Source organism: Oryx dammah, unplaced genomic scaffold, assembly GCF_014754425.2.
Source record: "Oryx dammah isolate SB20612 unplaced genomic scaffold, SCBI_Odam_1.1 HiC_scaffold_16, whole genome shotgun sequence".
Classification (NCBI taxonomy): Eukaryota; Metazoa; Chordata; class Mammalia; order Artiodactyla; family Bovidae; genus Oryx; species Oryx dammah.
Window position 1 is genome coordinate 66,872,734 of NW_024070200.1, and position 26,939 is coordinate 66,899,672.

At 40.6% G+C, this 26,939-nt stretch overlaps 1 protein-coding gene and 1 non-coding gene across 26 annotated transcripts in view; both read right to left on the reverse strand.

Annotated features, from left to right (window-relative positions):
• LOC120875281 overlaps nucleotides 1–26,939 on the reverse strand; it is a 137,389-nt gene that overhangs the window by 10,925 nt on the left and 99,525 nt on the right. For 15 of the 25 annotated variants that reach the window (XR_005723908.1, XR_005723916.1, XR_005723925.1 and 12 more), the window contains one exon: nucleotides 17,582–17,712. The exons of 4 other annotated variants lie outside the window; for them this stretch is intronic. The gene's annotated coding sequence lies outside the window, so the exon portion shown is untranslated. Of the gene's footprint in view, nucleotides 1–6,546; nucleotides 6,792–10,344; nucleotides 10,467–17,581; nucleotides 17,713–26,939 lie in introns of those variants that run through there. 6 more of the 25 variants (XR_005723923.1, XR_005723913.1, XR_005723927.1 and 3 more) reach the window with 3 other exon arrangements.
• Nucleotides 24,502–24,591, reverse strand: LOC120875702. Its single transcript, XR_005724016.1, has one exon. It is a non-coding gene; the product is annotated as a small nucleolar RNA SNORD116 (small nucleolar RNA).

Below are 26,939 nucleotides of genomic sequence, written 5' to 3' on the forward strand. Positions count from 1 at the left end.
TGACCAATGCAAAGAAATACAGGGAAGAAATAGAATAGGAAAGACCAGAGATCGCTTCAAGAGAATCAAGAGATACAAGGGAACATTTCATGCAAAGATGAGCACCATAAATGACAGAAATGGTATGGACCTAACAGAAGAAGATATCAAGAAGAGGTGGCAAGAATACACAAAAGAACTATACAAAAAAGATCTTCGTGACCCATATAACCACAATCGTGTGATCAACCACCTAGAGCCAGACATCCTGGAATATACAGTCAAGGAGGCCTTAGGAAGCATCACTAGGAACAAAGCTAATGCAGGTGATGGAATTCGAGTAATCCTAAAAGATGATGTTGTGAAAGTGCTGCACTCAATATGCCAGCAAATTTGGAAAACTCAGCAGCAACCACAGGACCGGAAAAGGTCAGTTTTCATTCCAATCCCTAAGAAAGGCAATGCCAAAGAATGTTCAAACTATTGCACCGTTGCACTCATCTCACATGCTAGCAAAGTAATGCTCAAAATTCCCCAAGCCAGGCTTTAACAGTATGTGAACTGTGAACTTCAAGCTGGATTTAGAAAAGGCAGAGGAACCAGAAATCAAATTGCCAACATCTGTTGGATCATCAAATGGGCAGAGAGTTCCAGAAAAACATCTACTTCTGTTTTATTGACTAAGGCAAAGTATTTGACTGTGTGGATCACAAACTGTGGAAAATTCTGAAAGAGACAGGAATACCCGACCACCTGACCTACCTCTTGAGAAATCTGTATGTAGGTCAAGAAGCAACATCAGAACCAGACATGGGACAACAGACTGGTTCCAAATTGGGAAAGAAGTATATCAAGTCTGTATACTGTCACCCTGCTTATTTAACTTACATGCAGAATACATCATGGGAAATGCCAAGCTGGATGAAGTACATGCTGAAATCAAGATTGCTGGGAGAAATATCAATAACCTCAGATATGCAGATGACACCACTCTTACAGCAGAAAGTGAAGAAGAACTAAAGAGTCTCTTGATGAAAGTGAAAGAGGAGAGTGAAAAAGCTGGCTTAAAATTCAACATTCAGAAAACTAAGATCAAGGCGTCTGGTCCATAACTTCATGGCAAATAGATGGGAAAACGGTGGAAACAGTGACAGACTTTATTTTCTTGGGTTCCAAAATCACTGCAGATGGTGACCGCAGCCCTGAAATTTAAAACAAAACAAAACAAAACAAAAAAACGCTTGCTCCTTGGAAGAAAAGCTACAACCAACCCAGACAGCATAAAAAGCAGAGACATTACTTTGCCAACAAAGGTCCATCTAGTCAAAGCTATGGTTTTTCCCACAGTCTATAGATATGACTATAGATATAGTCATGTATAGCTTCCCTGGTGGCTCAGAGGGTGAAGCATCTGCCTGCAATACAGGAGACCCAGGTTAGATCCCTGGGTTGGGAAGATACCCTGGAGAAGGAAATGGCAACTCACTCTGGTATTCTTGCCTGGAAAATCCCATTGACGAGAAGCCTGGTAGGCTATGGTCCATGGGGTCGCAAAGAGTTGGATACAATTGAGTGACTTCACTTTCTTCCTTTCTTATGATATGAGAGTTGGACTAGAAGGAAAGCTGACCACCAAAGAATTGATGCTTTTGAACTGTGGTGTTGGAGAATACTCTTGAGAGTCCCTTGGACTGCAAGGAGATCCAACCAGTCCATCCTAAAGGAGATCAGTCCTGAATATTCATTGGAAGGACTGATTCTGAAGCTGAAACTCTAATCCTTTGGCCATATGATGGGAAGAACTCACTCACCGGAAAAAGACCCTGATGCTGGCAAAGACTGAAGGCAGGAGGAGACAGGGACAACAGAGGATGAGATGGTTGGATTGCATTACTGCCTCAATGGACATGAGTTTGAGTAAGCTCCAGGAGTTGGTGATGGACAGGGAAGCCTGGCATGCTGCAGTCCATGGGGTCGCAAAGAGTCAGACATGACTGAATGACTGAAATGAACTGAAGTAAACAAAAGTACTATTTCTCTAGTAGGACCTTCTGATGTTATTCAAAATGGAGGAAGCATTAAAATCCTGGGGGAAGAGGTACACGGAAACCTCAGATGATCCAAACTCTTAAAAGCTTCACATTGTTTAGATTCAGTTCAGTTCAGTTCAGTCGCTCAGTCGTGTCCGACTCTTTGTGACCCCATCAATCGCAGCACGCCAGGCCTCCCTGTCCATCACCAACTCCCGGAGTTCACTCAGACTCACGTCCATTGAGTCAGTGATGCCATCCAGCCATCTCATCCTCTGTCGGCCCCTTCTGCTCCTGCCCCCAATCCCTCCCAGCATCAGAGTCTTTTCCAATGAGTCAACTCTTCACATCAGGTGGCCAAAGTACTGGAGTTTCAGCTTTAGCATCATTCCTTCCAAAGAAATCCCAGGACTGATCTTCAGAATGGACTGGTTGGATCTCCTTGCCATCCAAGGGACTCTCAAGAGTCTTCTCCAACACCACAGTTCAAAAGCATCAATTCTTTGGTGCTCAGCCTTCTTCACAGTCCAACTCTCACATCCACACACGACCACAGGAAAAACCACAGCCTTGACTAGACGGACCTTAGTCGGCAAAGTAATGTCTCTGCTTTTGAATACGCTATTTAGGTTGCTCATAACTTTTCTTCCAAGGAGTAAGCGTCTTTTAATTTCATGGCTCCAAAAACCATCTATAATCTTGCTTGCTAAAAACACACACTAGAAAAATTTAGAAAATACATTTATTAAAAATTGCAACATTACCCCTGTGGAGTGCATTGTTCTGATAACTTCCATAGAAGGGAGCTTATACAAGTGTAAAGTCAGCAGTTACTTGGATAACTGGTAGGAATTCCATCCACTCTAATTTCACCTCTAATCTATGGAATATATTGGGAAATTAGGGAATTTGACAAAACCATTATAATTGAAAGTTTATAAACTAATAATATATTATAAGGAATAAACCATAGATTTCATTTGACTATGTAAGAAGAAAAATAATGCTCACTACTTGGATCAGGATAACACTGAAAGTCGTAAGACTTTCAGTCTCAAAGTTCCCCCAAAGCCTTCCCTTGGCATCTGGTATTAATACTAGGATCTCCCTTTCAATGTTATGAAACCCACTAACACAATATAAATATCAGGCAATGAAATCTACCTAGAATATCAGTGATTGGAAACGTAATAATTTTTAATTAAAAGTGCTTAATACAGCATCTACTTGGATCTATAACACAATGTCTAAAAAATTCTTTGGGTGACAGGGAAAAAAAAATTCTCTTCCAATTCTTGTAACTTGCTCAGCAAGGAAATTAAAATGTTCTGGAAAACTTTTTGACAAATAGAAACTACAATTTCTACATTTTTTTTTTACTTTAAGAAATAAATAAGTGAAAATCATATATTCTTCCTTGAATACCTAATCAATCTCATTCTGAAGTTTTGGGCACCAAAGAAAAACGTGTGAATGGCTCATGGGTAGGCATAACCATTTACCACTGGCCTCTCTACTCCTGTGCTGGACCTGGTTACTAGGACTGTATGGATACTGCCAGCAAATATTCAAGGAGTTGCTGTGTCATTCTTAAGTCAGATATTTATAGACATCTGTGAAATTCAATTCTCTTCCTTTATGGAATCAGGATACTATTCAGTTACTATGGACCCTATAGTAGCACTAGCTGACCAAATTGAACTCCACCCCAACATTTTTACCTAGCATGGTCTCTTGTGCTAGACCTCAGTTCACATAAGTGCTTTCACCACTCTTCTGGCTCAGATTCCAATGAGATCCATTTTGGAGGTCATCACTGATCCAGGCACACTGATCCTGAGATATGTGGGAGGCACTGAGCTTGCAGGACTCTGTCTCCTTGGGACACACTGGTCCATACTATTCAGTCATGGAGATCATTAGTCATAGTGAGTGGCCCAGCCTCTTGGCTGATTAGCATAGCCAACAGTATCACTGTCATTGGAGTTATATGATTCCCTAAGAGCAATGTCAGTATTTTCAGGATATGACATTTCAGTCAATAATCAGAAATGTAATAATTTTTAATTTAAAATGTTTAATATACCATCTACTTGGATCCATAGTATAAATGTCTAGAAAATTCTTCTGATACTAGAATTGCTTACTGATTAAAAATTAAAATGCTTACTTGATATTAGAATTCCCATTGGCCCTTGAGGATGGAAAACAGAATTATTCCCAATATTTTCCTTCATGGTATATATCAAGAAAGAAGAAGCTCATCCATACAAAACCTAGTTTTTGGCCCACATCAACCTGTGGGAAAGTATAAATGTGGAAAGATGAAAGGTATACATGTCTATGTATCAAAACTGCATAAGACAGGAAGATTTGCTGTGTATCTTTATGTAAAATATATGAATTTATTACTCCTCTACGATGTTTCTGGTTAAAGAAGAAAAAGCATAAAATCTTAAAAATAAAGGAGACAGAAGTTTCAGATATCTCAATGGATTATCAGTGCTATTAAATTTGTATTAACTATTCATCAACTCAGTGCAATTTTTATCATTTAAAAATTATAAATAATACAAAGAACAAATTTACTAAAATGAGCTGTTACCCTAGGAGTGCGTTGTTTTGTTACTTCCCAGTTAAGAGAGCTAGCACAAGTGACAAAATCACTACTTTATTGTGATGATATTTATGGAATTCTAATGTCATGTCCAATATACAAAGTACACATGAAATTAGAGAAGCTGCAAAACAGAGTTTTTTAATGGCATATTCAGCTATAAGAAGTTATAAGAATTCATAATAGATATTCCTTGATCATAAGATGACAAGAAAATAATGTTCACAACTTTGATCACAGTAGAAAAGACATAATTTTTCTAAGATATTTGTCTCCAAATTTTCCCAGCACATTTGCTGAAAAATTATTAAAACTAAGATATCTCTTTAAACACATTAGAAACCCAGTGAGAATATATGAAAGTGGCCAATAAAATTCATGCAAAAAATCTAAGCATTTGAAGTATAATCCTTTTACATCTAAAAATGTTTAATGTAGCATGTAGTTGAAGCCAGTATTCAAATTATATGAAATTGCTTGCTCTGTTTATAAGAAAAACGAAAAACAAAGAAACAACTGTCTAATTCTAGTGACTATGTGGGCAACAAATTAAAAGATGTTGTGGAGATTTCATATACCTACTTTCAGTTGGGCTTCCTGTCTCAGATGGTAAGGAATTTGCCTACAATGCAGGAGACATGAGTTCAATCCCTGAGTCAAGAAGATCCCCTGGAGAAGGGAATGACTTCCCGTTCCACTATTCTTGCCTGGAGAATCCCATAGATAGAGGAGCCTGGCAGGCTACAGTTTATGGGGTTGCAAACTCTTCAATTTTACATATAACTGTTCTATTTAGTAGAAAATGAAAAGCAGAAGTTTGTAAGCTTGAATTTTGACAATCCAAGCACACTGAATACATCAATAATCACTCAGAATATTTTGGCAGCTCAGACAAATGTATGAATGGTTCAAGTGTAGTTATAAAGATTTCTCATGGAACTCATTATTCAAGTAGTGATTACCCGGAGTTTATTTACTACAGGTTTGTAGATGCTGGCAGCCAAGTACCCAGAGTTAATCATATCATCCCTAATTGGTTGTTGATCAACTACTGTACAATTCACCTCCTCTAGCATATGTCAGCATCTTAGTTTCCCAATACCATAGTCTCTGTTTGGGGTACAGCACCTGCTGAGCAAACTGAATATCCCTCCACGTTTTTGCCTAGCGTGCCCTGTGGACTGCACCTTAGCTCACATAAGCGATTTTGTCACTCATTTTGTTCTGATTCCAGTGAGGTTCACTTTAAAAGTCATCATTTTTCCAGGTGCACTTATAAAAAGAAACTTTAGAATGAAACATGTAGTAGACACTGAGCTCTTAGGACTCTGTCTTCTTAGTGTGGACACACTGGTCCACACTATTCAACCATGGAGACCAGCATCAATGGTGACCCCAAGGTTGACTAGCATAGCCAGAGCCCCATTGTCATTGGAGGATGACACTCCTATTATACTCCCTGAGAGGAATGTCAGTGTCTTCAGGACAAAGTGCTTACCAGCATGAAAAATTCCCACTAACCCTTCAGGATGAGAGGTACAACTCTTCCTAAAGCTCTCTTTCATGTCAGATCTCAAGGGAATAAACTCATTCATATGAAACCAAGCTCTTGGTCCATCTTGAATTGTAGTAACAGATTAAATATATATAAAGATGGGAAGTGATAATGTCCATTTATCAACCAAACAAAAGATGGAATGGTTCTCTGTGTACTTGTTATTCAGTTGCTCAGTCACGTCTGACTCTTTGCGACTCCATGGACTGCAGCCATACCAGGCTTCTCTGTCCTTTACCATCTCCTAGAGTTTGGTCATCTCTTGGGGTTTACTTAGGTATTTTAAAGTTTTATTCCAAGCAAAGAAAGAACAAACATTATTGAAATAAAAAAGACAGAAAACATGAATAACTCACCATATTATTAATGCCTCACAGTATTTGAATTAACAGAGTCTTCATAAAGCCATGTGAATTCCTGACTTCTTAAAAATAATAATAAAAACAATCCTGCAAAAATCCTATTGAAAATTGGGTTGTATTTCTGGAATATATTATTTTGCCATTCCCAGATGCAAAAGCTGTTACCAATGACAAAACGGCACTTCCCTGGTGTGTTGGTGAGAATTCCAAGCAACAAAATGTACCTTCCATTAAATATCACTTCCAATCTATAAAGCACAAGGAAAAATTCGGGAGACTGACAGAGAAAATCTTCTTAATATAATGATAAGTTTATACAATATTCACCATAGATAGTCACTGGACAGCAGAACAGTTACACTCACTCTTCAGAGCATGGTAGTATACAGATTAAGTTTTTCAGTCAGTTCAGTTCAGTTCAGTCACTCAGTCGTGTCTGACTCTTTGCGACCCCATGAATCGCAGCACGCCAGGCCTCCCTGTCCATCACCAACTCCTAGAGTTCACTCAGACTCGCATCCATCAAGTCTGTGATGCCATCCAGCCATCTCATCCTCTGTCGTCCCCTTCTCCTCCTGCCCCCAATCCCTCCCAGCATCAGAGTCTTTTCCAATGAGTCAACTATTTTACAAGCCATTAGTTCAAAGTCTCCCAATACACATGTCTCAGAACCATGAATTACAACCAGAATTGCTCTTATACACATATGAAACACATTGAGGGCAGAAGTCATGATATATATATATATATAGACACATAAAAATGCAAGAATTTTATTATGATTTCACATCTAAAAAATGTTTAATACAGCATATAATTGAAGCAGCAATCAAATGTATGTGAAACTGCTTCCTCACATAATGGGAGAAAAAAGAGATACAACTAAATGACAGTTGAAAACTTAAGACAGAGTTGACAAGCAGATTAAAAATACTATGAAGAGGGGGCAATCCTAAGATGGCGGAGGAATAGGATGGGGAGACCACTTTCTCCCCCACAAGTTCATCCAAAGAACATTTAAATGCTGAGTAAATTCCACAAAACAACTTCTGAATGCTGGCAGAGGACATCAGGCACCCAGAAAAGCAGCCCAGTGTCTTCGAAAGGAGGTAGGAAAAAATATGAAAGACAAAGAGACAAAAGAGGTAGGGACCGAGGTCCATCCCGGGAAGGGAGTCTGAAAAAGAGAGAAGTTTCCAAACACCAGGAAACACTCGAACTGCCGAGTCTGTGGCGAGCCTTGGAAGCACAAAGGGCAAAATAACAGGGAGGAAATAAATAAATAATTAAAACCCACAGATTACGAGCCCAACGGTAACTCCCCCAGCGGAGAAGCAGCGCAGACGCCTGCATCTGCCACTAGCAAGCAGGGGCTGGGGAGGGAGGTGTGGGCTGCATTGCCTTTTAAGGATCGGGCCTGAATGCCCCAAGTGTACCCAGAGCGAACTAACTTGGGCTAGCAAACCAGACTGTGGGATAGCTACCACGTGAAAAGCTCTAACATAAGACACCACCAGGACCGCGCACAGAACAAAGGACAGAACAGAATTAGCCGGCTGCAGACCATCCCCCTCCGGTGACAGGCAGCCAGAGCTGGAAGGGCCGGAAGGGGGCAATCGCAGCCCCAGAGAGACATTAACTACCAAACTGCAAACAGGCTTCTTTGCTAACTAAGAATTCTTGGGGTTCTGGACAGTCATCATACACCTGAGAAGGTGTGCTGGTTGTACACCCAGAAAACTGAGCAGCAGGGACAGGAGAGGCGATAAGTTGCAATGACCACGCTCGCCAAACACCTGAGCTACTTGGACTAGGGAAGGGCACAAAATGCAGGCCCAACCAAGTCTGCACCTCTGAGGACTACCTGAGTGCCTGAGCCTGAGCAGCTTAGACCTGGGAGATGCATGCAGCCCAGGGCAGGCCTTAGAAGGTTCCCGGTGGAGCAACCTAGAGGCTGAGCTGTGTGTGCTGTGAGCGGGGGCAGGGCCAGCATGGCTGAGATACTGCGAGCACATGCCAGTGTTATTTGTTTGCAGCATCCCTCCTTCCCCACAGCGTGACTGAACAAATAAGCCTAAAAAAGTGTCTACCACCACCCCTCTTGTGTCAGGGTGGAAATCAGACACTGAAGAGACCAGCAAACAGAAGAAGCTAAAACAGAGGGAACCACCTGGAAGGGACAGGTGCAATAGATTAAAACCCTGTCGTTAGTACCGACTACATAGGAAGGGGCCTATAGATCTTGAGAAGTATAAGCCGGACCAAGGAACTATCCGAAAATGAACTGACCCCACACTGCCCACACCACCACCAGAGAAAGTTCTAGATATCTTTACTATTTTTATGATCATTCTTTTGTTTTTTCTTCTTTTTCTAAAACATTTTTAAATTTTTACGTCCTCTATTTCACCTTTAATTTTCATTTTTATAACCTACTATTACTTTTCAAAAAAAGACCCTATTTTTAAAGCAAACTTCATTTTTTTTTTATTCTTGTATCTTATTTTTTCTTCTTCTTCTCCTTTTCTTTAATATTGTATTTTGAAAATCCAACCTCTACTCTAGACTTTTAATCTTTGCTTTTTGGTATTTGTTACCAATTTTGTACCGTCAAAAACCCAACTATCTGTACCCATTTTTGCTTGAGAGCGAGTTTACTGGCTTGACTGCTCTCTCCTTCTTTGGACTCTCCTTTTTCTTCACCAGGTCAGCCCTGTCTCCTCCCTCCCCCTTCTCTTCTCTACCCAACTCTGTGAATCTCTGTGTGTTCCAGATGGTGGAGAACACTTAGGGAACTGATTACTGGCTGGATCTGTCTCTCTCCTTTTCATTCCCCCCTTTTATCCTCCTGGCCACCTATGTCTCCTTCCTCCCTCTCCTCTTCTCTGTATAACTCCATTGTGAACATCTCTGAGCGGTCCAGACTGTGGAGTACACATAAGGAACTGATTACTGGCTAGCTTGCTCTCCCCGCTTTTGATTCCACCTCCTCTCATTAGGGTCACCTCTAACTCACCCCTCCTTCTTCTCTTCTCCATGTAACTCTGTGAACCTCTCTGGGTGTCACTCAATGTGGAGAAACTTCTCATCTTTAACCTAGATATTTTATCAATGTGCAGTTATAGAAGGAGAAGTCTTGAGACTACTGTAAAGGTAAAACTGAAAACCAGAAGCAGGATTACATAAAACTCACTTCTCTTATTAACCTCATCTTAGAAGAATAGATATTATTGCTTAAAATAAATATAAATTTTCTTCTTGCTGTAAAAAAAAAAAAAAAAAAAAAAAAAAACCATGAGAACACCAGAGAACTCCTGACTCCAGGGAACATTAATCAATAGGAGCTCATCAAATGCCTCCATATCTACACTGAAACCAAGTACCACCCAAGGGCCAACAAGTTCCAGAGCAAGACAAACCACGCAAATTCTCCAGCAACACAGGAACACAGCCCTGAGCTCCAATATACAGGCAGCTCAAAGTTACTCCAAAACCACTGACATCTCATAACTCATTACTGGACACTTCATTGCACTCCAGAGAGAAGAAATGCAGCTCCACCCACCAGAACACCAACACAAGCTTCCCTAAACAAGAAACCTTGACAAGCCACTGATACAACCCCACCCGAAGCAAGGAAACTCCATAATAAAGAAAACTCCACAAACTGCCAGAACACAGACAGGCCACCCTAAACGGAGCAATATAAACAAGATGAAGAGACAAAGGAATACCCATCGGTAAAGGAACAGAATAAATGCCCACCAAACCAAACAAAAGAGGAAGAGATAGGGAATCTACCTGATAAAGAATTCCGAATAATGATAGTGAAAATGATCCAAAATCTTGAAATCAAAACAGAATCACAGGTAAATAGCCTGGAGACAAGGATTGAGAAGATGCAAGAAAGGTTTAACAAGGACCTAGAAGAAATACAAAAGAGTCAATATACAATGAATAATGCAATAAATGAGCAGAAACACTGTGGAGACAACAAATACTAGAATAATGGAGGCAGAAGATAGGATTAGTGAAATAGAAGACAGAATGGTAGAAATAAATGAATCAGAGAGGAAAAAAGAAAAAAGAACTAAAAGAAATGAGGACATTCTCAGAGACCTCCAGGACATTATGAAATGTTCCAACATTCAAATCATAGGAGTCCCAGAAGAAGAAGACAAAAAGAAAGACCATGAGAAAATACTTGAGGAGATAATAGTTGAAAATTTCCCTAAAATGGGGAAGGAAATAATCACCCAAGTCCAGGAAACCCAGAGAGTCCCAAACAGGATAAACCCAAGGCAAAATACCCTAAGACACATATTTATCAAATCAAAAAAGATCAAACACAAAGAACAAATATTAAAAGCAGCAAGGGAAAAATAACAAATAATATACAAGGGGATTCCCATAAGGATAACAGCTGATCTTTCAATACAAACTCTTTAGGCCAGGAGGGAATGGCAAGACATACTGAAAGTGATGAAAGAAAATAACCTACAGCCCAGATTACTGTACCTAGCAAGGATTGCATTCAAATATGAAGCAGAAATCAAAAGCTTTCCAGACAAGCAAAAGCTGAGAGAATTCAGCACCACAAAACCAGCTCTCCAACAAATGCTAAAGGATATTCTCTAGATAGGAAACACAGAAAGGGTATATAAACCTGAACCCAAAACAATAAAGTAAATGGCAACGGGCTCATACTTATCAATAATTACCTTAAACGTAAACGGGTTGAATGCCCCAACCAAAAGACAAAGACTGGCTGAATGGATACAAAAACAAGACCCCTATATGTGTTGTCTACAAGAGACCCACCTCAAAACAGGGGACACATACAGACTGAAAGTGAAGGGCTGGAAAAAGATATTCTACACAAATAGAGACCAAAACAAAGCAGGAGTAGCAATACTCATATCCGATAAAATAGACTTTAAAGCAAAGGCTGTGAAAAGAGACAAAGAAGGACAATACATAATGATCAAAGGATCAATCCAAGAAGAAGATATAACAATTATAAATATATATGCACCCAACATAAGAGCACTGCAACATGTAAGACAAATGCTAACAAGTATGAAAGGGGAAATTAACAATAACACAATAACAGTGGAAGACTTGAATACCCCACTCATACCTATGGATAGATCAACTAAACAGAAAATGAACAAGGAACCACAAACTTTAAATGATACAATAGATCAGTTAGACCTAATTGATATCTATAGGATATTTCACCCCAAAACAATGAATTTCACCTTTTTCTCTAAGTGCTCACGGAAACTTCTCCATATATCTAGCCTTGATAAATTCAAAAAAAATTGAAATCATTGCAAGCATCTTTTCTGACCATAATGGAGTAAGATTAGATATCAATTACAGGAGAAAAACTATTAAAAATTCCAACATATGCAGGCTGAACAACATGCTTCTGAATAGCCAACAAATCACAGAAGAAATCAAAAAAGAAATCAAAATATGCATAGAAATGAATGAAAATGAAAACACAGCAACCCAAAACATGTGGGACACTATAAAGGCAGTGCTAAGGGGAAAGTTCATAGCAATACAGGCATACCTCAAGAAACAAGAAAAAAGTCAAATAAATAACCTAACTCTACACCTAAAGCAACTAGAAAAGGAAGAAATGGATAACTCCAAGGTTAGTAGAAGGAAAGAAATCTTAAAAATTAGGGCAGAAATAAATGCAAAAGAAACAAAAGAGACCATAGCAAAAATCAACAAAGCCAAAAGCTGGCTCTTTGAAAGGATAAATAAAATTGACAAACCCATCAAGAAACAAAGGGAGAAAAATCAAATCAATAAAATTAGAAATGAAAATGGAGAGATCACAACAGACAACACAGAAATACAAAGGATCATAAGAGACTACTATCAGCAATTATATGCCAATAAAATGGACAACGTGGAAGAAATGGACAAATTCTTAGAAAAGTACAACTTTCCAAAACTGAACCAGGAAGAAATAGAAAATCTTAACAGACCCATCACAAGCACAGAAATTGAAACTGTATTCAGAAATCTTCCAGCAAACAAAAGCCCATGTCCAGACGGCTTCACAGCTGAATTCTACCAAAGATTTAGAGAAGAGCTAACACCTATCCTACTCAAACTCTTCCAGAAAACTGCAGAGGAAGGTAAACTTCCAAACTCTTTCTATGAGGCTACCATCACCCTAACACCAAAACCTGACAAAGATGCCACAAAAAAAGAAAACTACAGGCCAATATCACTGATGAACACAGATGCAAAAATCCTTAACAAAATTCTAGCAATCAGAATCAACAACACATTAAAAAGATCATACACCATGACCAAGTGGGCTTTATCCCAGGGATGGAACGAGTCTTCAATGTCCGCAAATCAATCGATGTAATTCACCACATTAACAAATGGAAAAATAAAAGCCATATGATTATCTCAATAGATGCAGAGAAAGCCTTTGACAAAATTCAACATCCATTTATGATAAAAACTCTCCAGAAAGCAGGAATAGAAGGAACATACCTCAACATAATAAAAGCTATATATGACAAACCCACAACAAACATTATCCTCAATGGTGAAAAATTGAAAGCATTTCCCCTAAAGTCAGGAACAAGACAAGGGTGCCCACTTTCACCACTACTATTCAACATAGTTCTGGAAGTTTTGGCCACAGCAATCAGAGCAGAAAAAGGAATCCAAATTGGAAAAGAAGAAGTAAAAGTCTCACTGTTTGCAGATGACATGATCCACTACATAGAAAACCCTAAAGACTCCACCAGAAAATTACTAGAGCTAATCAATGAATATAGTAAAGTTGCAGGACATAAAATGAACACACAGAAATCCCTTGGATTCCTATACACTAGTAATGAGAAAATAGAAGAAGAAATTAAGGAAACAATTGCATTCACCATTGCAGTGAAAAGAATGAAATACTTAGGAATATATCTATCTAAAGAAACTAAAGACCTATATATAGAAAACTATAAAACACTGGTGAAAGAAATCAAAGAAGACACTAATAGATCAAGAAATATACCGTGTTCATGGATCGGAAGAATCAATATAGTGAAAACGAGTATACTACCCAAAGCAATCTACAGATTCAATGCAATCCCAATCAAGCTACCAGCGGTATTTTTCACACAGCTAGAACAAATAATTTCACAATTTGTATGGAAATACAAAAAACCTCGAATAGCCAAAGCAATCTTGAGAAAGAAGAATGGAACTGGAGGAATCAACTTGCCTAACTTCAGGCTTTACTACAAAGCCACAGTCATCAAGACAGTATGGTACCGGCACAAAGACAGAAATATAAATCAATGGAACAAAATAGAAAGCCCAGAGACAAATCCACGTACCTATGGACACCTCATCTTTGACAAAGGAGACAAGAATATACAATAGATTAAAGACAATCTCTTTAACAAGTGGTGCTGGGAAACCTGGTCAACTACTTGTAAAAGAATGAAACTAGATCATTTTGTAACACCATACACAAAAATAAACTAAAATGGATTAAAGATCTAAACATAAGACCAGAAACTATAAAACTCCTAGAGGAGAACATAGGCAAAACACTCTCCAACATAAATCACAGCAGGATCCTCTATGACCCACCTCCCAGAATATTGGAAATAAAAGCAAAAATAAACAAATGGGACTTAATTAAACTTAAATGCTTCTGCACAACAAAGGAAACTATAAGCAAGGTGAAAAGACAGCTTTCAGAATGGGAGAAAATAATAGCAAATGAAGCAACTGACAAAGGACTAATCTCAAAAATATACAAGCAACTCCTGCAGCTCAATTCCAGAAAAATAAACGACCCAGTCAAAAAATGGGCCAAAGAACTAAACAGACATTTCTCCAAAGAAGACATACGGATGGCTAACAAACACATGAAAAGATGCTCAACATCACACATCATCAGAGAAATGTAAATCAAGACCACAATGAGGTACCATTTCACACCAGTCAGAATGGCTGCGATCCAAAAGTCTACAAGCAATAAATGCTGGAGGGGGTGTGGAGAAAAGGGACCCTCTTACACTGTTGGTGGGAATGCAAACTAGTACAGCCACTATGGAGAACAGTATGGAGATTTGTTCAAAAACTGGAAAAAGAACTGCCTTATGACCCAGCAATCCCACTGCTGGGCATACACACTGAGGAAACCAGAATAGAAAGAGACACGTGTACTTCAATGTTCATCGCAGCACTGTTTATAATAGCCAGGACATGGAAGCAACCTAGATGTCCATCAGCAGATGAATGGATAAGAAAGCTGTGGTCCATATACACAATGGAGTATTACTCAGCCATTAAAAAGAATACATTTGAATCAGTTCCAATGAGGTGGATGAAACTGGAGCTGATTATAGAGTGAAGTAAGCCAGAAAGAAAAACACCAATTCAGTATACTATGGCAGAAAGTGAAGAGGAACTAAAAAACCTCTTGATGAAAGTGAAAGAGGAGAGTGAAAAAGCTGGCTTAAAGCTCAACATTCAGAAAATGGAGATCATGGCATCCAGTCCCATCACTTCATGGGAAATAGATGGGGCAACAGTGGAAACAGTGTCAGACTTTATTTTTTTGGGCTCCAAAATCACTGCAGATGGTGACTGCAGCCATGGAATTAAAAGACGCTTACTCCTTGGAAGAAAAGTTATGACCAACCTAGATAGCATATTCAAAAGCAGAGACATTACTTTGCTGACTAAGGTCCATCTAGTCAAGGCTATGGTTTTTCCAGTAGTCATGTATGGATGTGAGAGTTGGACTGTGAAGAAGGCTGAGTGCCGAAGAATTGATGCTTTTGAACTGTGGTGTTGGAGAAGACTCTTGAGAGTCCCTTGGACTGCAAGGAGATCCAACCAGTCCATTCTGAAGATCAGCCCTGGGATTTATTTGGTGGGAATGATGCTAAAGCTGAAACTCCAGTGTTCTGGCCACCTCATGTGAAGAGTTGACTCATTGGAAAAGACCCTGATGCTGGGAGGGATTGGGGGCAGGAGGAGAAGGGGACGACTAAGGATGAGATGGCTGGATGGTATCACTGACTCGATGGACATGAGTCTGAGTGAACTCCGGGAGTTGGTGATGGACACGGAGGCCTGGCGTGCTGCGATTCATGGGGTCGCAAAAAGTCGGACATGACTGATCAACTGAACTGAACTGAATGCATATATATGGAATTTAGAAAGATGGTAATGATAACCCTATATGCGAGACAGCAAAAGAGACACAGATGTATCAGTTCAGTTCAGTCACTCAGTCGTGTCCGACTCTTTGTGACCCCATGAATCACGGATGATTTTGGAGAATGGCATTGAAACATGTATAATATCATATATGAAATGCATCGCCAGTCCTGGTTCGATGGTTGGGGCTGGTGCACTGGGACGACCCAGAGGGATGATATGAGGAAGGACGAGGGAGGGGGGTTCAGGATGGGAACACGTGTATACCTGTGGCAGATTCATGTTGATGTATGGCAAAACCAATACAATATTGTAAAGTAATTAACCTCCAAGCAAAATAAATTCATTTATATTAAAAAATACTATGAAGATATTCCAAAATACAGTATCTATGCTTCAATTTTCATGTAATTGTTTCGTTTAATATAGAAGTGAAGAATAAAAACCTTTCATCTCTTTGAATTTTGACCATCTAATTGCCCTAAAGAGACTGTCACTCAGAAGATTCCAGCAGCTAAAAGATGTGTAGGCATAACTGCACCCCACATTTTCAGCACTCATGTGCTGGTTCTCTAGAGTCTAGTGCTGCCACATGAGCACTCAAGAGAGTTTCAATATTATCCCAACACTGTAGAAGTACAGCCATCTGCATAATTCAGTTTATCAAACACTTGCACGTTGGTGAACTTTCAAATATAATAGTCTCTACTGATACCTCACAGATGAAAAAACTCAACTCTCCCTCCATATATTTTGTACAAGGTGGGTTCTGGCCCTCAGCTTCACAGAATTGATTAGGTCACTCATTTTATTCAGATTTTCTGAATAAAAAAATTATTCAGTCATCAATCCAGGCACATTACTAAAGGGGTATTTCAAACCTCAGTTAAACAACAGACCAGGCATTCAGGAGTACATCACCCACAGACATACTGACCTACCATATTCAGTCTTGGAGACCATATACTTCCCAAGGCTCCAAGGCTGACCAGAATAGTCAAAGACTTACCATTATTTACCTCTAATATTGACCTCAATATTATATGACCTTTAAGAAGAATAGAGTATTTTCAGGACAAAATGTTTACCAGCTTGAGAACGAATCTCAAAGATGAAAAGGCTAACTTATTCTCAATCTTGTCCTTTATGTCACTTCTCTTTCATATGAAACTCAATACTAGATCCACGCTACATGAAAGAACAAAGTAAAATGTGGAAAGATAAGAGGTAAATGTGTCCACTGGTCTACTAGAAACAAAATGGTAGAATTCACAAATGTACCCTCATTTGAAATAAAATAATGTATTTGTCTCCTAAAATGTTTCTGATGTTATTCCAACATTATGTTAATCTCTACCCTCCATTAGAGCATATACTGTCCAGTATTTTCTGCCACCAAATCAGATGTTTATAGGCAACTGTAAAATTTGTCAAAGTTATTTGTTAACTTTAAACATGGTAGTCACTATTGATATTACTTAACCAACTGAACTCCCTCCATAGCTTAGTATAGTCCCTTGTGCTGGACCTCACCTCACAGAAGTAATTTTGTCAGTCATTTTATTCAGATTCCTCTGAGACCCACTCTGAACTCATCACCAATACAGGTACATTTGTAGTAGGACAGTAAGTTATGTAGCAGAGACTGAGCACTCAGGATTCGAACACCCTCAGACACAATAATCAGCAGTTTTAAATGATGGAGACTATGTCATCACAGTCAATGATCTAGTATCAGTTAACTGGCTTGGCCAGAGTTTTATTATCATTGGAATGTTACAACACTCTAATGTCAGTATTCTCAGGACAAAATGCTTACCAGTGTGAGAGTCTCCAATGAACTGTGAGGTTTGAATGGCAGATTTAGTCAGATATTCTCCATCATTTCACTTCTCAAGGTGAAACAAATATAATTCTTTCATAAGAAATCAAGTGTGATTCTAAATTGAACTATAAAAATAGAGGAAAAGCGAAATTTGGGGGTAACAATTTCACTGATCAACTGGCGTAGGAATCCCTACACTGCAGGGATTCTCCTTAAGTCTTAAAAATGTCTGGACTAGATAATCTCCTTCTAGACTAGAGAATCTCCCTCTGTACCTAAGATGGCTAAAAGCCAGGTGACATAGATCAGGTCACACCATGAAACTGAGCTGCCTGAGCTAACAGAAACTATTCATTTCTGTATGTAGAATCTCTCTTACTCCAGAGAGAGAATTCAGTGTAGAAAAAACCTTCTAACATCTTCGGCATGACTAGTAGGAGCTACATGAAGACTGAGCAAAATCAAAGAGACCAAGGGACCAAAATAGCAACAGATCAGCTCTGACAACCGGACTGCAAACAAAACCACAGACTAGAAAGACGTAAGACATTGAATTAAACCAAAACAGGGTTTAAGAACTAAAATAAAAATGGTCATAGAAATTGGGTAATTTAATATAAAAACTGCCCAACAGAGCTACAACTAGAGACTATCATACTAAATAAAGTTAAGTCAGAAAGAGATAGACAAGTAGAAAATATCACCTACATGTGGAATTGAAATAAGGCACAAATGAATCTATCTACAAAACAGAAAGACACGCACAGATATAGAGAACAAACTTGTGGCTGCCAAGGGGAAGGAGAGGAGGGAAAGGGATGAACTGGGAGTTTGGGGTTGGTAGACATAAACTATTATATTTGGAATCGATAGACAAGGTCCTAAATGTATAACATAGGAAATTATATTCAATATTCTGTGATGAATCATAATGGCAAGAGTATAAAAATATATATATGTGTATAACTGAGTCACTCTGCTATATAAAGAAATTGGCACAATATTATTTATCAACTATACTACAATAAAAAACTTCCAGATAGAAATGAAAAGATGACCCATTACAGAAGAAAAGTAATCATGAAAAGAATGTGAATAGAAAATCAATGAAAGAAACAAAAGGTGAAACAATACAGTTATCAGAATAAATAATAAAATACTTATGAAATATTTGAAGTGTGAATATAAAATATCTTTAAAAAAAAATGAAGACAAACCTCCAGTAAATAACAATATAAATTAAATAAATGAAATGAAAATGGAATTGTATAATAAGTAAGGAAAGTTTACCAGACAGGGTCATTATTAGAGAGCACAAAACATGGAAGATATTAAGTGAAATGAGTGCAGATCAAAAGATTGAAAAAATTTAAAAACAAAAAATTATCTCAAATCCCACAAAGGATCTGTGTGAAAAAATAAGATACCTAGATATTAAATCACTCGTTAAAAAGAATACTAATAAAGTAAGGTTGCTGCTGTTGTTCAGTTGCCTAGTCATGTAACTCTTTGCGACCCCATGGACGGTATGTAGCACACCAGGCCTTCATGCCCCTCACCATCTCCTGGAGTTTGCCCGAGTTCATGCTCATTGCACTGGTGACGCCATCCAGCCACCTCATCCTCTGATGCCCTCTTCTCCTCTGCCCTCAATCTTTCCCCAAATCAGGGACTTTTCTAATGAGTTGCCTATTCACATCAGATGGCCAAAATACTGGGGCTTCAGCTTGAGTATCAGTCTTTACAGGGTTGATCTCCCTTAAGACTGACTGGTTTGATCTCCTTGCTGTCCAAGGAATTTCAGGAGTCTTTTCTAGCACAACAGTTTGAAGGCATCAATTTTTTGGCATTCTGCCTTCTTTACAGTCCAGTTCTCACAACCATACATGACCACTGAGAGGAGGGAATGGTAAACCACCCCAGCATACTTGCCTCATGAACTGTATAAAAAGCCAAAAATATGACACCAAAAGATGAGTGCCTCAGGTCTGAAGGTGTCCAATATGCTACTGGGGAAGAGTGGAGGAGAACTGCTCCAGAATGAGCAGCCTCAGAATGAATGAAGCGGCTGGGCCAAAGTGGATACACTGCTCAGTTGTGGAATTGTCTGGTGATTAAACTAAAATTTGATGCTGCAAAGAACAGTATTGCATTGGGACTTGGAATGTTAGGCCCATGGATCAAGGGAAATTTGATGTGGTCAAGCAGGAGATGGTAAGAATAAACATCAATATCTTAGCAATCAGTGAACTAAAATGGATAGGAATAGGCAAACTTAATTCAGATGACCATTATATCTGCCACTGTGGGCAAGAATCCCATAAAAGAAATGGAGTAGCCCTCATGCAACCTCAAAAATGACAGAAACATCCTGATTTGTTTCCAAGGCAAGCCATTCAACATTATAGTAATCGAAGTCTATACCCTTACCACGGATGCAGAGGAAGCTGACTGACCAGTTCTATGAAGACCTAGAAGACCTCCTAGAACTAATACTTTAAAAAGATATTCTATTCATCATCAGGGATTAGAATGCCAAAGTAGGAAGTCAAGAGACACCTGGAGTAGTAACAGGTAAGTTTGGCTTTGGAGAACAAAACGAAGCAGGACAAAGCCTAACTGAATTCTGCCAAGAAAATGCACTAGTCATAGCAAATACCCTTTTTCAACAACACAAGAGATGACTTTACACATGGACATCAGTTCAGTTCAGGCGCTCAGTCGTGTCTGACTCTTTGTGACCCCATGGACTGCAGCATGCCAGGCTTCCCTGTCTATCATCAAATCCCAGAGTTTACTCAAGCTCATGTCCATTGAGTCGGTGATACCATCCAACCATCTCATCCTGTCATCCCCTTCTCCTCCTGCCTTCAATCTTCCCCAGCATCAGGGTCTTTTCAAATGAGTCAGTTCTTTGCATCAAGTAGCTAAAGTATTGGAGTTTCAGCTTCAGCATCAGTCCTTCCAATGAATATTCAGGACTGATTTCCTTTAGGATGGACTGGCTAGATCTCTTTGCAGTCCAAGGGACTCTCAAGAGTCTTCTCCAACAACACAGTTCAAAAGCATCAATTCTTTAGTGCTCAGCTTTCTATATGTCAAACTCTCACATCCATATATGACCACTGGAAAAACCACAGCTTTGACTAGATGGACCTTTGTTGGCAAAGTAATGTCTCTGCTTTTTAATACACTGTCTAGGTTAGTCATAGCTTTTCTTCCAAGGACCAAGCGTCTTTTAATTTCACGGCTGCAGTCACCATCTGCAGTGATTTTGGAATCCCCCAAAATAAAGTCTGTCATTGTTTCCACTGTTTCCCCATCAATTTGCCATGAAGTGATGGGACCTGATGCCAGTATCTTAGTTTTCTGAATGTTGAGTTTTAAGTCTACTTTTTCACTCTCCTCTTTCACTTTCATCAAGAGGCTCTTCAGTTCTTTGTTTTCTGCCATAAGGGTGGTGCCACCTGCATATCTGAGGTTATTGATATTTCTCCCAGCAATCTTGGTTCCAGCGTGTGCTACATCCAGCCCAGTGTTTCTCATGATGTACTCTGCATATAAGTTAAATAAGCAGGGTGACAATATACAGCCTTGATGTAATCCTTTCCCTATTTAGAACCAGTCTGTTGTTCCATGTCCAGTTCTAACCGTTGCTTCCTGACCTGCATACAAATTTCTCAAGAGGCAGGTCAGGTGGTCTGGTATTCCCATCTCTTTCAGAATTTTCCACAGTTTATTGTGATCCACCCAGTCAAAGGCTTTTGCATAGTCAATAAAGCAGAAACATACGTTTTTCTGGAACTCTCTTGCTTTTTCCATGATCTAACAGATGTTGCCAATTTGATCTCTGGTTCCTCTGCCTTTTCTAAAACCAGCTTGAACATCTGGAAGTTCATGGTTCACATACTGTTGAAGCCTGGCTTGGAGAATTTTGAGCATTACTTTACTAGTGTGTGAGATGAGTGCAATTGGGTAGTAGTTTGAGCATTCTTTGGCATTGCCTTTCTTCAGGATTGGAATGAAAACTGACCTTTTCCAGTTGTGGCCACGAAATGGTAGATACTGAAATCAGATTGATTACATTCTTTGTAGCCAAAGATGGAGAGGCTATATACAGCCTGGAACTGACTGTGGCTCAGATCATCAGCTTCTAATAGCAAAATTCAGCCTTAAACTAAAGAAAACTGGGAAAAACACTAGGCCAACCAGGTATGACATAAATCAAATCCTGTATGAATTCACAGTAGAGGTAACAGATTCAAGGGACTAGATCTACTTAAATAGTGTGTCTGAAGAACTATGGATAGAGGTCTGCTGTTGTTCAGTCACTCAGTCATGTCTGACTCTTTGTGATCCATGGACTACAGCATGCCAGGCCTCCCTGTCCATCACTAACTCCAGGAGTTTACTCAGTCTCATATCCATTGAGTTGGTGATCCATCCAACCACCTCACCCTCTGTCACCCACTTCTCCTGCCTTCATCTTTCCCAGCATCAGGGTCTTTTCAGATAAGTCAGTTCTTTGCATCAGGTGGCCAAAGTACTGGAGTTTCAGCATCAGTGTCAGTCCTTCCAATGAATATTCAGGATTGATTTTCTTTAGAATTGACTGGTTTGATCTTCTTGCAGTCCAAGAGACTCTCTAGAGTCCATAGTATTGTACAATTAAGGTTAAACATACAAAAATAGTAGTACAAACATATGAAACAGTGAATTCACAATTTAAAAAAATTTCTACAGTTAAAAATCCAGAAACTAAAAAAGGCATCTAGAAACAGAATGTAAAAAAAATGTTCAATTATATAACATTTTGGATAAATATGAAGGCAAAAAAAAGAAAGAGATGTACCTGACAAGAGGACTAAGAAACATTTAGGTGTAATTTATTATTTTAAAAAATATTTAAATTGGCAAAAATTCTTGGTTTAAAAAGGTCAATTAACTAAAAAAACAAGAGTAAAAAAAAAAACATGAACTGTGATATTGTAAGTTCACATACAACACAAATAAGGGTCAATAAAAGACACATCAATACAAAGAGTCTTTTAAAATTCTTGCAGCACACCAATTAAAAATGAGAAAGGAGGGTTCTGAAAATTTTTTATAAAGCACTTGACTGAAAACAATGGCAACTATATCACAACATAACACATATGACAAAAAGTGAAGAAAACAAGTAGGAAAAGAAAAAGATGAATAAATAACAAAAATTCATAATCCTGATTTACAGAGCTAAAATAAAAATGTTCAATGAGCCACATAAAAAGCAAAGAAAATGTACAATGACATACTATAGAAAGTCTATACACAACCTGGGGATGGCTACATTAGCTAGGTAAGTACTCAGAACAAGATTGCTTCTGAGCCTAAGGCAAAGATAAAAGTCCTTCACTTGGACCACACAGAGACAGAAAGGAAACTGAGCCTATCAAATGCCCAAGGTTGTAAGATGCGACACCTAAAACAACTGAGCAAATTGATGTGGAGGCTTGCACTTTCAAAAGCCTGTCCCATCAGTGCCCAGACTTTAGCAAACCAAGAGCTCTTCTAGGACCATGGTGACATCCACAGTCACCAAAACTACAGAACCTTGCAAATTCATAAGCCAGGAATATCACTGCCAACCCCAGCGACACCATGAGACCCAGGTCCTCAAGGAACAATGTGACACCCACAGCCATTCCACAACATAACCCAGCAAACAGCTGCAAGCTCTGGATCCACTGTGACGTTTATGGCCTGAGGCCCGGCATTTCAGGGACCATAGATGCACCAGCTGGTGGCATGACAAAATGACTTCCACACCAGACAGCCTCTCCTTGGAAGCTGACTCCCCTGTTTCCACAGGATCCAGCCTAATGACCTCCAGGAAGAGCTCCAAACCTCAGAGAAGGCTAGGTGGGCTGGGTATAGAAATGACCCTGTAATGTCCCAAGGAATATCTTTACATTGTCAACACAGGGAGAACCTGGCCAGACGTGGATAAAACAAACACCCCGCATCATAACTGGCCTCCATGCCAAGACATGATACAATGCCTTGATGCCAACCACTTACTGCCACAAAGATCCACCACAAAGCAAGTCAATCCAAGGAGAGGCCCACTGGGGGGATGGGTACATGAATCTGCACCCTCAGTGCTTCCTGAAACTGGCTCAAAATGCACCTGAAGGCAACCCAAAGAGTTCAAGGAACCCTACGGACTTGCCAATTCATCCACAAAGCATTTCACCCAGGGGTTCATGCACAATTCCTAGTGCATTTCTCACTCTCTTTGCCATACTCTGTCTCTAGTATCTGCCCACCTCAGGGCAAAGTGCCAGACCCTCTCCTCTACAGAGAATTTTGATTTCCTCAAAACTTCTGTTAGACATTTTCCAGGCCCAACGTCTCAAGCCCAGTAGCCGCCCCCGCTCCCCCACACCACCCCTCCCTGCCACACACACACAAGGGGGATGTGATCTGAGAGGGGCTGTGAGCTTGGCCCACATCCCAGGGGTGGTGGTCTGTTGAGTTCCTAAGAGCATCAGGAAGAACCTTCTAACATTCATCCCATCTCCTCATAGAACATGACAGAGAAGCAGGGCTCCTGCTCTGACCCTGTCTGTAAAGACGTAGATGCCCTCTAGGGACCTGGCAGAGGCCTGAAGGACCCAATGGCAGGCCAGAGGCCCCCAAAGGCTCCCACTTCCTTTTCCACCTGCACTCTCACCTGTGGAAGAAGAACACAGCTCTGGCTAGCCTCATGCATCCAGGGATCCCCCAGGGATGGGAGTCCCAGACCTTTTCCCAAAGGCTCCTCTCCCCACAAGAAAGTCATCACCCTCAAGTGGCACAAAGCAGCTGCTGATGGCCAAGGGGGCAAATGCAATGGTACACCCTGTCTATATTCCCTGTGGGAGCCACATTCAGGATCCCAGTTCTGATGAGGAGACAGTAGAGGCTTTTCACACTCATTTTATTTAGATTTCCAAGGTATGCCTTGGAGTCATCATCAGTTTAAGCATGTGCTCAGATTCTGGACCTATGACCTCCACCCTGAGATGGCCAGGGAACTCAATCACATCAGCATTCAGGACCCATCAGAGCCCAGTCATGGGGGAGGTAGTGCAGTCAAGCCTCAGGCCATCAGAGCTCACATGTCCCAGGGAAAGCCCAGAATGTGAGGGTGCAGCCCCAGCTCACAGAGGTCCAGGCCAAACCACTAGGTTCCCATAGAGAAGTGCCACTTACCACCATGGGCATTCCACCATCACTCTATGGGCTGTATGCCAACATGCCTCCAGGGGCTCCCCTGCCTGACCTCACCTGGCCTGATGTCATGGAATATGGGAAGGATACTACACGGATGGTTTTGATCCCTAGGGACTCCATCTGAATTGAAGCAAGAATTTACGTACACACTTGAAAAACATGCATCGTTGCACAGGAAAAAGGGGCAGTGCCACCTGGAATACGGGGCTCTATCTTGCCTCGGTTTCATATCCTGCCCCTTGTCTGTGTGGCAGGAGTCAAGGGTGAATGCACTGGGGCAAGGACACTTTCAGAGTGGGTAACTATCAGGCCAAAGAAAGCCACTGGTCCATCACATCCCTGGCTTTGGGCCCTCCTATTCCACTCCTGAATACTGTGCCTGCTGACACAGCTTAAAGGTGTAATTCTTGAACCTCTTGACATACCCAGGAAAACTGGGCCTACCCTGCAAACCTAACAGCCACTGACATTCTGGGAAAACACTCAATCTTGGCACCTACTTTGCTCACAATGGACCTGCCAACAGGGCAACAAGGAAACTGGGAGCTTACATGAGAAAATGGCACTTGTCTGAAAGTGAGGTCCACAGTGAAAAGTGGCTCCTTGGGCCCCACAATCCCTAAGGCACACCTGCACTGACTCTGGGGGACTCAAGAGTGCACTTACTTCCTGGCCTACAGCCAAGACAGAGGCCCTTAGCTTGGAAAACATGCAAAGCTACTCCAAAACCCAAAGTTACAGAGCTAGACACTTTACATCAACTGGGACACTCACCATGAGGCTTTGAAATTTCTTTATCCAGGAATATCACAGCCATAACTCAGAGACATACTGAGAGCCAGGTCCTCCAGGAACAATGTGACACCCACAGCTGTGTTACAAGAAAACCCAGCCAACAGCTGTGACCCCAATCCTCACTGATTCTCTGCACTGAGGCCAGGCACGCCAGAGACAATGAGTTTACTGTACCAGCTGGTGGCATGTCAAGATGACCCATCCCCCAGACAGCCTCTCCTGCCCCTAAACCTGCAATCTCTCCTTAGCAGCCAACTCCCCTGTTTCTACAAGGTCCCACCCAATGACCTCTGGGAAGAACTCCAACCTTCAGGGAAGGCTAGGAGGGCTGGGAATAAAAAAAAAATTTAGGATGGCCTAAGGAACAACTTCACAAGGTCAACACAGAGAAAATGTAGCCAGACGGGGAGAAAATACACACCTCATGCCTCATAATCAGCACCCAGACCAAGACGTGATACAATGCTACAATGACAAACACTCACTGCCATGAAGACACAAAGTGAAGGACGTTAATCAGAGAGAGGCCAAATAGGGGACAGTCCCTGAGTCTGTTTCCCCAGGCCTTCCAGATGCTGAGTGCAAATGCACTGAAGGCAACCAAAAGAAATCAGGGAGTACTCTAGACTCGCTGATACCTCCACTCACCAATCCAGCCATGGGTTCACCAACCATTTCACCAACCATTTCACACACATTAACCACCCTCTCACCTTTCAATTGCCCCAAAATACACCTGCCTCAGAGCCAATGTGCCAGACTCTCCCATTAACACAGAATATTTATTATCTCAAAACATTTTCCAGGCCCACTCTCCCAACACTCATGTTCACTCACATACAAGGGGGACACAACCCAAAAAGGGGACATAGGCTTGGACAACATGCTGGAGACAGTGACTGACGTCCTCCAATCATCAGGAGAAACTTTGTGTCCTTTCTCTCCAGTAGAACATGACATAGAAGAGCAACCTAGGAAAGGACTCCTGTTCTGACTCTGAGTGTAGGAAGATTATGGTTTCCTCCAAGAGACAAGGCAACAACTGAGTGGAGGCATGAACACAGTGGCAGCCCAGAGGCTCTCAAACAACTCCTGCATCCTCTTCTAATAACTCACTCTCACCTGCAGCAGGAGACCACAATCCTGACTGGGCTCATAAACCAAGACCAGACATGCTGTCTGTAGCCATCCAAGGAGGACAGGAGTCCCAGGCTCCTTTCCCAATGGCTCCTCTTCCCGTGAGAAGGCTGTCACCCTCAACATACACAGTGAAGCTGCTGAAGCACAAGGAAGCAAATGC